The sequence below is a fragment of the Phyllobates terribilis genome, unplaced genomic scaffold (genome assembly GCF_046119375.1).
Source record: "Phyllobates terribilis strain yellow unplaced genomic scaffold, ASM4611937v1 Scaffold_1__5_contigs__length_1240528914, whole genome shotgun sequence".
Taxonomy (NCBI): domain Eukaryota; kingdom Metazoa; phylum Chordata; class Amphibia; order Anura; family Dendrobatidae; genus Phyllobates; species Phyllobates terribilis.
Window position 1 is genome coordinate 34,791,898 of NW_027362761.1, and position 13,910 is coordinate 34,805,807.

A 13,910-nucleotide genomic window follows, 5' to 3' on the forward strand; every position below is an offset into this window, starting at 1 on the left:
TGTCATGAATACCCATTGGCTACCTGTGCTCACACAGCGGAGGGGAGGTGATGGTCACCCAAAATAGCTTCTAAGCCTTATGACAGCTGCGTTGAAGAGGATAACAGCAGCAATCAGTGGGTGTGCTAGTTGCTGCTGTTAGAGGCAACAGATTACGGAGTTGTAGTACAGTCCTGTGCATGAGCTTGTATTCCTATACTTGCCATCTTTTAGCGACTCAATTGAGAAATTAGAGCTAATCTTATTTAACTCGCTTATGCCACATTATATAAAAATACCCCCAAAATACCCACCTATTCTATGTTTTGGATGCCTCCTGGCACTCCAAGGAGAGAAGCCACTAAGCTATTGCAAATCTAGCTAGAACAGCATGAACTATAAAGTTAGGATCACACTTTAACAAGCAACACCCAAAATTAATTTAAAATGTGTACATTGATGATTATTTCATATTTTATAAGATAAAATGCACAGCAAATATATATAAAATCGGTTGCAGAAAACAATACATCATAGAATGAGTACTGTCCTGTACAATGGGAAATGGCTGCACCACAAGGGGGCGGTATGATCATGAAAAATGTAGTACATTTGTTGACCAGATCAAGAATCCACCTGTTCATTTTCATGTAGAATAAAGGTTCTAGAGCACTGTAGTGTGAGATAAGATGTAGTGCATTTATAATATGCATAATGTTAATAATCAAAGCAGAACATGAAGTATAGAGATTTAGCATAGCTCAAAAAAATCTTTACTGAATATCTTCCACCTTCAGGTTTTTGCTGCAGCTTTTGAGGCCACAGTCAGGAATAACTTATACTGTAAATGGAAGACACCTGTAAAGAAAAGATGCAGACTTCTGCTTTTTATGAACCCACTCTTTGCTTTGGATTGTAAAACTGCATCCCTGAATTGTGAACAAACCCTAAAGGAACAGATTGGTTGGCTTTAGATGATGTGAAACAATAATGAGGTGTGCACCAGAAAGCAATTTAAATGGATTATCATACACAAACCCTCTTTTTGTCTTTTTTCACTGTTATGCCGGGTTCAGACGACCGCATTGCATAGTTCGTGTATAGATCACAATACTTCAGCTAACTGTGGGTCTCCCGACTTGTACTTAGAGCCTCATAGACACACATGAGGATGTAAGCTCCGGTCAGGAGATCCGGCTTCCCAGTCTATATTCAGGCTGTGAAATAACACCTGTTTTAAACTTGTTCTTGGGGTATGTTCACACTGTGTCTTTTTCCAAAACCACATTTCCTGAAGTGGTTTCTACTTGAAAATTTGTTGTTTTTTATCTACTCAAAAGAACTCTGTGAGCAAGTACTAGGGTTGAGCGAGTATGTTCTGTCCGAGTATGCTCGGGCCGAGCTCCGAGTAGTTACAGCTGCTCGGTGATATGGTTGAATCGCTCCTGTGTGCATGATTTGCAACTGTTTGACAACTTTATTACATGTGAGGAATGTGTAAGAAATAGACATTCCTCCCATGTAATAAAACTGTCAAACAGTTGCAAATCATGCACACGGGAGTGATTCAACCATATCACCGAGCAGCTGTAAATACTCGGAGCTCGGCCCGAGCATACTCGGCGAAAGGGTTAATAGAACATACTCGCTCAACACTAGCAAGTACCCTTAGGGTATGTGCAGACGATCCGGAGCCGGCTGCGGAGAAGCCGCCTCCGGCTTTCGCTCATTATGCAAATGAGCGGAGGCCTTTTTTTTCTTTTTTCTCACAGGCGGGCTTTCCCCATAGAGATTAGGTCTATGGGGAAAGCCCGCATGCGGACCCGCAGGAGGAAATAGATATGCTACGGTCTAGAAAGACGCGCCGCATGTCTGTTTCCGCGGTTGTTTGTATAAATTTCATCCACTATGCTGTAACATCTTGTGCTGCGCTGCGTCCAATTTGCAGAAAACACTGATCGTGTGCACATACCATTAGGCCTCATTCACAAGCCTGTTTTTCACGGATAGAACATGTACTCATTATAAGGTGTCTGTGTTTTCTTGCAAAAATCACAGAGACATCCATTTTTGATAAATGTCACAGATCAAAATTGTTCATAGAAGTCTATGGGTCTGTGAAATTCACAAACAGTACACGGATGGCATCCGTCCGTATGCTGTCCATGATTAACATTGCAATGAATAGGAGAAGTTTTGAAGTTTTTTTTTTCCATCAGTGAAAAATCACTGATGAAACGCTGATGAACAGCAGTCTATCTTTTTAGGTACGAGAAAAATCACTGACGTCTGAAGGAGGCGTTCTAGAAAATGCAATTTTAGAGAAAATGAAAAAAATGGGCTGTAGTCAAACATTTGGCTACTACTTACCCGAATTTAAAAATAAATAAGGGTATACTTGGACATCAAAAGTGCTCACCTATCTACTGTATATTGTTGAATATCTAGCAATACTTTTTGTCTTCTGTTATTGCTGAACATATGAGCCTTCATAAAAGTGAAATGAGAGGTGCGTTCTTCCATTTCAGTAACCAGCACTACTGTGCATCTCTCGAAAGGAGCTATTTTAGAAGATAGTAAAATTATGTGGTTACAGAACATTAACACACTTGGTGCCAGAGAGGCTCAAATAGTAGTACATTGTAGTGACAAAAAAAAATATGAAAAATGACCACCCGTAAGGGGCAATTGGGGGTCCAATCAGCAGAACAGTGGCCATTTTTTTTATACCCGACAAAGTTCTGTTATCCCCATTAGGATAAATCAGACTCCAACAGATTGATAAATCCGTGGATAGGTGTGATAACTTGTTTTCACTAGAGATCCCCTTCACGACATCCGAAGTACATATATAGCGTGACAATCATGCGGGCTCACTCAGAGTGCTGGCATGATCAAAAGCGGGTGTTAGTGCTATAAGAGAGCTGACACCCTGGGGCAATGCCCACAATCGGTGCTAGTGCCGATCGCGGGTGTTTAACCCCTGTGATGCCGCTGTCAATAGTGATAGCTACATCGACCGCATAGCTGAGAAAGTGAGCTCCCTCTGCTCCAATTGGCACAACGCAATTGCAATTGCATTGTGCCGATGGTCTCCATGATGACCCCAGGCCGAAAGATGGCCGCGGAGTTACTCAGGTATGGTGGCCTGTAAGTTCCTGCTGAGAGCTGGAGCTGACACGCCTCATGCCTGCGTGCAATGCACTGAGCTAATGCGATCCGGGCAGGGAAAGTTGATGTCCAATCCTGGGACAACGTAAAAAAAATAATAATAAAAATTGTAATATTTAAAAAAAACAGAATAAAGAACAAAAAAATGAAAACCTATTAATCCAACATATACATATGTGTGCTTTATTTTATTCTGTTTATAAATATATTTTGTATTGCTGTGTCCAGAATGACCTGACCTATAAAACTGTCCAACTAGTTGTTATGGAGACCCTCTTTGTTTTAAGGAGAACTTTGGAATAGACAGCAAAGGGTCTTCACATTGCCAGTGAGATTCAAATTAAGATACTTCATCGATGAAGGAAGAGAGACAGAATACATGTGACATGCATTGTCAGCAGGTAGAGTCTTCCTCGTGTGGCAGCAAAGACTTGCCATATTTATTAGCTAGACAGAAGATTACTTCATTGTTACAGAAAACCGAAATAGACTCATTAGTAACAAATTTCCCTTGGCTCAGCGTAAACCTTCTTGTCAAGGACTTCACAGGAAACAAGTATCTTAGTCAGACATTCCACAATGTAAATTAGAAAACACTCAAGCAGACTTCATACATAGCAAAAATATTAATTGTTTTATCTAAATTAATAATGATATCTAGATATTAAAAAAATTAACCACAACATAGTTAACCCCTTCAGTGAACACCATAGAAAAAATAAAAAAAGGTGGCAAAAGACAATGCTTTTTCATCATACCACTGAACAAAAAGTGGAATAAAACGCGATCAAAAAGTCAAATGTAAATATAAATGGTATTACTGAAAATGCCATCTTGCCTTGAAAAAAACAAGCCACCAAACAGCTGTCAGTTGAGAAATAAAAAGGCTATAGCTCTCAGAATACAGCAACGCAAAAGTAACTATTTTTTCTGTTAAATAGTTTTTGTGTAAAAACACTAAAACATAAAAAAAATTATATATATGTGGTATCATTGTAATTGTACTAACACAAAAAATAAAGTTGCGTTATCACTTTTACCACACAGTGAAAATGGTATCAATAAAAATGCCAACTCGTCCTGCAAAATACAAGCCCTCACTTGACTCTTTTGGCAGAAATATAGAAAAATTATAGTTCTCAAAATATGGTAATGCAAAAAGTTTGTTTTAAAAAACAACAACCATCTTTTAGTCGTTAATGGCATAAAAACTAAATAGAACAAATCTTTACCTGTTGTTGATTTGTTCATTCTACCTTCCAAAGATCGCCATAAGGCTCAGCTCACATTTATCTTGCTATCTGTGCTGAGTGCTTACATCGGGGTTTCCATGTAAATCTCTGAAATAAGTGATTCAGACAGAATCCCGGGGGAAGATTCACTATAATGAGGCAGTTGGAGACGCTGTGGATGCTGTCTGGCCTATGATCCGACGGTGTCAGTCTTTTTAAGCATGCATAAAAGTGTGGTCGGCCACAGTTTTGTGCACCTTTGAAAAGGACGGCACCACTGAAGAGAGGCTAGACGGAGTCCAGAGTAACTCTGCTGCCTCAATACAGTGAATGGATCCCTCAGGTTTCATCTGAATCACGTCATTCAGAGATTTAGATGGAATCCCCAATGTAAGTGCTCAGCGTAGAGCACTGGATAAGTATGATCCAAAATATTATGTAAAACCTTCCCAATAAAAGCTTCAACTCAATCCACAAAAAAAGCAGGTCCCCACTCAGGTCTATCATATGTCAATAGAAATATAGGGGGCTTCCACGTTAGTAGTGGCACAAAGGCTCTGGAAAAGCACTATGGCTCCTCGCCCCCCAAAAGAAATCCAGCAAATTCTGAGCTCACTAATCTAAATGCCCTTCTCCCTTTTGAGCCCCAAAATGTGCCTAATCCGCAGTTAGCATCCACTTTTGGCATTGCTGTAGTGATGAGAGCCCACTTAATTTATGGGGTCCATGTCTCCAGAAGCATGAGCTGGGCTCAATGTATGGGCACTACAATGTATGGCCACTACAATGGCAGATTTGCAATTTTGACTCCACAAAATTCACTGCTGCTTGTTGCTTGTGTCTAGATAACACCCATGAAGTCGAAATTGTCACTGCACCTGTAGATAAATACCCAGAGAGAGATAATTTCCAAAATGGGGTCACTTGACTGGGCATTCTGCTCTTCTGGCAAGAAGGGTTCTATATATGGACATAGGCGGATTATAATGAGGGCAATCCGGGCGACCGCCCGGGGCCCCGAGCCTGCAGGGGGCCCACGGCTCCGGCCGGGGTGTCTAATGCCGGATTGCCCTCATAATATGTGCGGGCTGCCGCGGCACATACCGGTAGCAGTGGCGGGAAGGGGGGCCCCGGACCGCTCCCCCATTAGCGGCCGCCGCTACTTCTTCATCGGCCGGGCCAGCACTGCAGCAGTTAACTTCCCTGTGCTCGCCCGGCCGCATCACTGCTAGGAGACACGGCCCTGTGCGCGGCCGTGTCTTCTAGCTTTGACGTCACGCAGTGCGCGCCCGGCCTGCAGTGCTGCACCAGAGAAGAGAGAGAGCAGGCAGGAGGAATGGAGCCGGGGGATGGTGAGTGTGTATATGTATGTGTGTGTGTGTGTGTGTGGGCAGATGTGTGTGTGGGCAGGTGTGTGTGTGTGTGGGCAGGTGTGTGTGTGTGTGTGGGCAGGTGTGTGTGTGTCTGTGTGGGCAGGTGTGTGTGTGTCTGTGTGGGCAGGTGTGTGTGTGTGGGCAGGTGTGTGTGTGTGTGGGCAGGTGTGTGTGTCTGTGTGGGCAGGTGTGTGTGTCTGTGTGTGTGTGTGTGTGTCTGTGTGTGTGTGTGTGTCTGTGTGGGCAGGTGTGTGTGTCTGTGTGAGCAGGTAGGTGTGTGTGTGTCTGTGTGGGCAGGTGTGTGTGTGTGTGGACAGGTGTGTGTGTGTGGGCAGGTGTGTGTGTGGGCAGGTGTGTGTGTGGGCAGGTGTGTGTGTGGGCAGGTGTGTGTGTCTGTGTGGGCAGGTGTGTGTGTGTGTGGGCAGATGTGTGTGTGTGTGGGCAGATGTGTGTGTGTGTGTGTGTGGGCAGGATAGAAAGTCTTGCCCTGTTGAACACTACACCTGACTTGAGGCCACCACCTCTTGGTTGTCCAATGTTCTTGCTTCTCTAGGGCTCCTCTCAGATATTCATTATACCAGCTCCCCAGAATACCAAAGCTAGGATGGGTGACCGCGAGCCCTGGTGGTGGTCATAACTGCGGCCACCCAGGGGCAATACTCCATAACAACAATCCCCTGAGCGCTACATTCAGCGCTGCATTCAGGTCTTTACACAAGGCTTACAACTGAATCCCTGAAATTCAGGATTGTGCTGTCTGAAATGAGACATCTGAAAGCAGAGTAAATGGAGCCTAAAGATTCAGACTTTAGCCTCGGTTTGCCTTTGTTCAAATCAATGGCTATGTCAAGGCACATCTGAATGCCATTTTTCAGGGATTTAGATAGAAGCCTGGAAAGAGGAGATGAATGCATTGCAAAATTCAGTGTGAATAGGCCCTTATATCTGGAGTCTTGATATTGATGCCACATGCATTTTACTTGTTTTTAACTTAAAAAAAAATACACACACACACATTATACACACACACACACACACCTGCCCACATACACACACCTGCCCACACACACACATGCGCACACACACACCTGCCCACACACACACATGCGCACACACACACCTGCCCACACACACACACACACACACTATACACACACACACACAGATGTGTGTGTGGGCATGTGTGTGTGGGCAGGTGTGTGTGTGTGTGTGTGTGGGCATGTGTGTGATGTCTGTCTGTTTGTGTGTGTGTGTGTGTGTGGGCAGATGTCATTGTGTGATGTCTGTATGTATTTTTGTGTTTCAAATGTGTTTATGCGTGTCTGTATATGTTTGTGTGTGTGCATGACTGCATGCGGCCTCCTGCTGAGTATAGTTGGCGCCGTGCGGCCTCCTGATGTCTCTGGGGGGGCGCCGTGCGGCCCCCCGCTGTGTATAGATGGCTACGTGCGCCCCCCCGCTGTGTATAGATGGCTACGTGCGGCCCCCGCTGTGTATAGATGGCTACGTGCGGCCCCCCGCTGTGTATAGACGGTGCCGTGTGGCCCCCCGCTGTGTATAGATGGCTACGTGCGCCCCCCGCTGTGTATAGATGGCTACGTGTGGCCCCCCGCTGAGTATAGATGTCGCCGTGCGGCCTCCTGCTGTGTATAGATGGCTACGTGCGGTCTCCCGCTGAGTATAGATGGCGCTGTGCGGCCTCCTGCTGTCTCTGGGGGGAGCGCCGTGCGGCATCTATACTCAGCAGGAGGCCGCACGTAGCATCTATACACGTATACTCAGCAGGAGGCCGCACGTAGCCATCTATACGGTGCCATCTATACACAGCGGGAGGCCGCACGGCGCCATCTATACACAACGGGAGGCCGCATGGCGTCATCTATACACAGCGGGAGTCTCAGTGCTTTGCAACAGAAGTCAATAAATTCTGCTTGACTAATTCTGAGCACCATAAAGTCTGGTTCGCTTCTAACCTGCTGTCTTCATTTTCAGCTTGCTGAATTCTAACTCATTTACTGTCATTCGAGACGATGCCTTTGCTGGTCTCTTTCACCTTGAATACCTGTAAGTGCTCCACTTAATGTCATATTTTTGATTCTGTTCTTCTTCATCTTTTGGCATGTGCAATTGTATGAGCAAGTATTCATATGAATTTATGACCTACTTAAACCTTCGAGGACCTTAAATTTTATTCAATCAATTTTTTTTCCAGTTTAAAACTATGGGACATATATGTGCCTTGGTCCTCAAAGGGTTTTTAAAGGGGCTGCAAACATAAATACGAAAAAAATAATTCAATTAGTGCTTTTTGTGTTCATTTAATTTTTATTTGAAGTCCATTTTTTTATATACCTTGAAATTAAGCCCTACCCCATGGAATGAAGCCCTACCTACATGACATCTGAGAGCTACATGGATCCCGCTTGTGAGGTGCCTGTCCGTCACTACTATTCATTTTTAGGGTCCACTCACTAAGCCATATATTCTCTCATGCAAGAGAATAGGGCCAATTATACTAATGACACTCGGCTCAAACTCTGTCAGAGCTTTAACTGAGTGTGATCCGATTCTCTCGCAGCACAGATATGGAGAAAATGGAGAACTTAATTTCTCCATCTTCTCTATAGTCTCTGTGAGCGTTCATCGGACTGCACTTGGATGACATCCGAGTGCAGTCCAATGTTTTACGTGCACCCATAGACTTGTATGGGTGCACATGGTCCGAATATCGAATGAGATTATTTTCTCATGCCAATAATCGCAGATCTGCACTGTCCCATAGTATAACATAGGGCCGAGTCCTATCCGATAAAACATCACATAGCATTCGGCCGTGTTATACGACAGTGTGAGCGAGCCCTTAGAGTCAAGGAATATTTACATGCAGATGATGATATTACTCTCCAAGTGTATATTTTTTTAGGCGAGTTCATAGTAAATGCTTTGCCTTTTTGACATGTGATCAACTAAAGAACAAGAAAGATTTAGGACCTCCCCTATAGAGAAACGGAAAATAGTTTGGAGGACTTGCATGTCCTTTTTTATTTATTATGAGAAAATCATAAAAAATCCCGTTTTTTAACCATGCTGTGACTTTCTGCTGAGGGAGAGGGAGAGAGCTGCCCTATTCAGAGTCTGTAATAAGACCTGCTGACAAAAGTGTTGAAGATACAGTCTAATGTGAATTAACAATGAAAAAAAGTTAATTTCACAAATGGCTTGTATTTTTTTAATACAAACTTTTTTGTGTTTACAGCTCCTTTAAAGGGAATCTGTCATCAGGTTTTTGCCACCTAATCTGAGAGCAGCATAATGTAGGGTTAGAGGCACGGATTCCAGTAATGTGTGACTTACTGGGCTGCTTAGTGTTGTTTTGATAAAATCATTGATTTGTCAGAAGGTAATTATCACTAGATGACTAGTAAGTTCTGTAGGACCCCACCCCTATCACTGATCAGTAGATTTCTGTGTACACTGAGCATGGGCAGAAAGCTGCCAATCAGTGGTGTGGGTGGGGCTATACAGAGCGCAGCATTCAGAGAGCTGCTAGATCTGCAGCAGATAAAACGGTGATTTTCTCAAAATGACAACAAGCAGCTGAAAAAGTGACACATCGCTGGAATCATTGTATCTGCCCCAATATTGTGCTGCTCTCAGATGAGGCAGCACAATTAATATTGTGCCAAATTAATTTCCCGTGAACTATCACATGATCTATCACAGGGGATCATGTGACATGTCACGTGATAAATCAGGTGTGGGGGGGGGGGGCCCGCGCCTTCTAAACTGCCCGGGGCCCTTGCTACTCTTAATCCACCCCTGTATATGGAATTCACAAATAATTTGTTCTCCAAGAGTCAAATAGCGCTCCGTCACTCCTGAGTCTCGCCGTGTGTCTGTACAGTACTGCTTAACCATAAGTATTGCCACATTCAGCAGAAATTGTGTGACACATTTTGGTGCCATTTTTACCCACTTCCTAGTGTGACAATGTAAAAACTGTGGCTGAAACAAAATTTTTGTGGTAGAATGTAATTATTTTTTCTTCATCTCCCAATGGTGTAAAATTCTGTGACACACGTGGTTTCAATATGATCACATATTTATTTATTTTACTCACTTATATAGCACCATTAATTCCACAGCGCTTTACAGACATTATGGGCTCTGTCCCCATTGGGGCTCACAATCTACATTCCCTATCAGTATGTCTTTGGAGTGTGGGAGGAAACCCACGCAAACAAGGGGAGAACATACAAACTCCTTGCAGATGTTGTCCTTGGTGGGATTTGAACCCAGGACCCCAGCGCTGCAAGGCTGCAGTGCTAACCTCTGAGCCACCGTGCTGCCTACTTCACCTCTATATTAACTCCTTTCTGGCCCAGGGCGTACTAATACATATCTGTGCCCTGGGCCTCATGGGCCCATAAGGCCCAGGGCACAGATACGTATTAGTACGCCCTGGCGAGATCGCCGCTGGGTGTCAGCTGATTGTTACAGCTGACACCCGGTGCTATGTGCAGGGAGCGGTCCTACACTGCTCCCGGCACATTAACCCCCGCAATGCTGCGATCGAAATCCGCATTCCGGTGGCAAGAGGAGGTAAGTGCTATACTTACCTTCTCTGCCGACGTCCCGCGGCATCTGAGTCCGGTCCCGGATGTTACCATGGTGACCCGATGTCATCATGACAACATCCGGGTCACCAGGAGGCAGGAAGTTGCTTTGGTCATGCGCAGTGCACGACCAAAGTAACTTCTCCCTGTGCAGCGGATGCACATTCCAGCGCTATACAGCCGATCAAGCTGAAAAAAGTGAAAGTCCCATAGTGGGACAAAGTGTAAAAGTCATAAAAATGTCAGAAAGTGAAAAAAAAAATTGATAAAATAATAAAAACTAAATAAATAATGTATTGTACCCATAAATAAATAATCTTATGAAAAAACAAACAAACAATAAAAGTACACATATTTGGTATCGCCACGTCCGGAACAACCTGACCTATAAAACTGTCCTGCTAGTTAACCCCTTTAGTGAACACGGTAAAAAATAAAAAACGAAACCTAAAACGATGTTTTATCATCATACTGCCAAACAAAAAATGGAATGAAACGCAATCAAAAAGACGAATGTAAATAAAAATGGTACTGCTGAAAACGTCATCTTGTCCCGCAAAAAACAAGCCACCATACAGCTCCAACGGTCAAAAAAAAAAAAGTTATAGCTCTCAGAATAAAGAGATGCAAAAACAATTCTTTTTTTCTATAAAATAGTTTTTATTGTGTAAAAGCGCCAAAACATAAAAAAAATATAAATGCGGTACCGCTGTAAACGTACTGACCCGAAGAATAAAGCTGCCTTATCAATTTTACCACACGCAGAACGGCATAAAGAAAACAAAAAAAAAAACAATTCCTGAATGGTTGTTTTTCGTTTATTCTGCCTTCTAAAAATCAGAATAGAAAGCGATCAAAAAATGTCATGTGCCCGAAAATGGTACCAATAAAAACGTCAACTTGTCCCGCAAAAAACAAGCCGTCACATGACTGTCGGCCAAAATATGGAAAAATTATAGCTCTCAAAATATGGCAATGCAAAACTAGTCTTTGCAAAAAAAATGCGTCTTTTAGTGTGTGACAGCTGTCAATCATAAAAACCCTATATGAATCTGGCATTGCTGTAATTGCACCTACCCGAAGAATAAAGACATCTAATCACTTATACCGCACGAGGAACGACATAAAAGATAAACGTTAGGGTTGGGTTAGGGTTAGAGTTGGGCAAGGGTTGGGCTAGGGTTAGGGTTGGGCTAAGGTTGGGGTTGGTAATTTTTGAGAAGAAAAAAAAATTACGACGATATGGAGACTAATGTTGAGCGCAAGTGCTCGCTACTTGAGTTTGCATCGGGTGCTCGGGCATGCACCAAGTATAGCGGGTGCTCGAGTGACATGCTCGAGTCTCCGCCCCAAATGTTTTACAGCTGTTTACACAGCCAAAAAAACTCATGGGGATTGCCTGCCATGCACGAGCGATCCCCGCATGGTTTTTTTTGGGTGTCTAATAACTGTGAAAACTGTGAAACATGCGAGGCGGGGACTCGAGCATGTCACATGAGCACCCAAGATACACAGTGCATACCCGATGCAATCTCAAATAGCGAGCACTTGCACTCAAGAGTAATGACAACTTATTCAATATGATGACCTAATGTTATCAAATTCTGTGTCGTACCTCTGGGTTCAAAATGTTCACTATACCTTGATAAAATCCTGGAGGAGTGTAGCTTCCAAAATGGAGTCACTGGGGGGAGGGGGTGGGGTGGTTTCCACTATTTAGGCACATCAGGGACTCCCCAAACGCAACATGGCGTCCACTAATTATTCAAGCAAATTTTACATTCAAAAAGTCAAATGGCGCTCCTTCCCTTCCGAGCCCTGCCGTGCACCCAAACAGTGGTTTTCCCACACATATGGGGTATCGGCTTACTCAGGAGAAATTGCACAACAAATTGCATGACGAAAATATAAAAATTTGGGTCTAAAGTAACATTTTTGTGAAAAAAGTTAAATGTTCATTTTTTTTCTCTAAAAAAAATGGTTTTGTAAATTTTGTTGTAAAAATGAGAAATCGCTGGTCAACTTTTAACCCTTATAGCTCCCTACTAAAAAAAAATTTGGGTTCCAAAATTGTGCTGATGTAAAGTAGACATGTGGGAAATGTTATTTATTAACTATTTTGTGTAACATATCTCTCTTTGATATCAGAATCAGCAGGATCCGTTGAAGCGTTCAAGACTAATTATCTCATAAAGTGACAGTGGTCAGAATTGTAAAAATTGGCCTGGTCATTAACGTGCAAACCACCCTCGGGGGTAAAGGGGTTAATTCATTGAGAGGTGTAGTTTGTAAAATTAGGTCACTTGTGGGGGTTTGTGCTGTTCTGGAGCCTCAGGGACTCTGCCAATGTGACATGGCACCCTCAAACCATTCCAGGCAAATCTGCACTCCGATATGGCGCTCCTTCCATTCTGAGTTTTGCACTGTGCTGCATATTCAGAAAACCAGAGATTCGGCAATACTGGAATACTGATATTCCCAACAGCACACCGGTATTCCATATGGCCATAACAAAGACACGATTTGAAGCGATCCAAAAATTTTTGCATTTTAGTGATAATGCACAGTGTCCTCCCTGAGACCATCCCAACTTTGATCGTCTATACAAAATTCGGCCAGTAGTTGAACACTTCAGCAGAAAATTTGCTGAGGCGTACAACCCCCAAAGGGACATTGCTATAGATGAATCTCTAGTTTATTTCAAAGGGAGGCTAAAATTCGGACAATACCTGCCCAGTAAGAGAACAAGGTACGGAATTAAACTGTACAAGCTGTGTGAGAGTACCTCAGGGTACACCCATAGATTTAGGGTCTACAAAGGGAAGGACACCTAGATTGCACCCCCTGAATGCTCCCTTGTCCTGGGGGTGAGTGGGAAAATTGTGTGAGAAGTGCTGCACCCACTGCTGGATAAGGGTTATCACCTTTACATTGATAACTTTTACACCAGCATCCCACTCTTCAAGACCCTCTCTGTCAGAGGTACAGTTGCATGCGGCACCATGTGAAAAAATCAGAGAAGCCTCCCTAAGCCACGAACTGGGCAACTGTTGAGAAAGAAAGAAAGTAGAGCCCGATGCATCGACAACATGCTGGTGGTTAAGTATAGGGACAAGAGGAATGTCCTTATCTTGACCATCATACACCGTGACAACAGCTCCAATGTCACTGTCCGAGGTACAACAACTTTGATTGTATCTTGGATTACAATAAGTACATGGGGGGGTGTAGATCTCTCAGATCAGGTCCTCAAACCATACAGTGCCATGCAAAAAGCTAAAGTATGCTACAAAAAATTGGCCATGCACATTGTACAGTTTGCAGTTTGTTTTATTCTGCAGGCAATACGGGGACCTTCCTTCAGTTTCAGGAGGTACCGTATTTTTCGGACTATAAGACGCACTTTTTTCCTCCAAAATTTTGTAGGAAAGTGGGGGGTGCGTCTTATAGTCCGAATACTAAATTATTGTATGGCCGCATGGTGGTGAGTGTGGGGAAGCGGCAGCGGGGGATCAGCGGGGCACAGGAGGCAGCAGCCG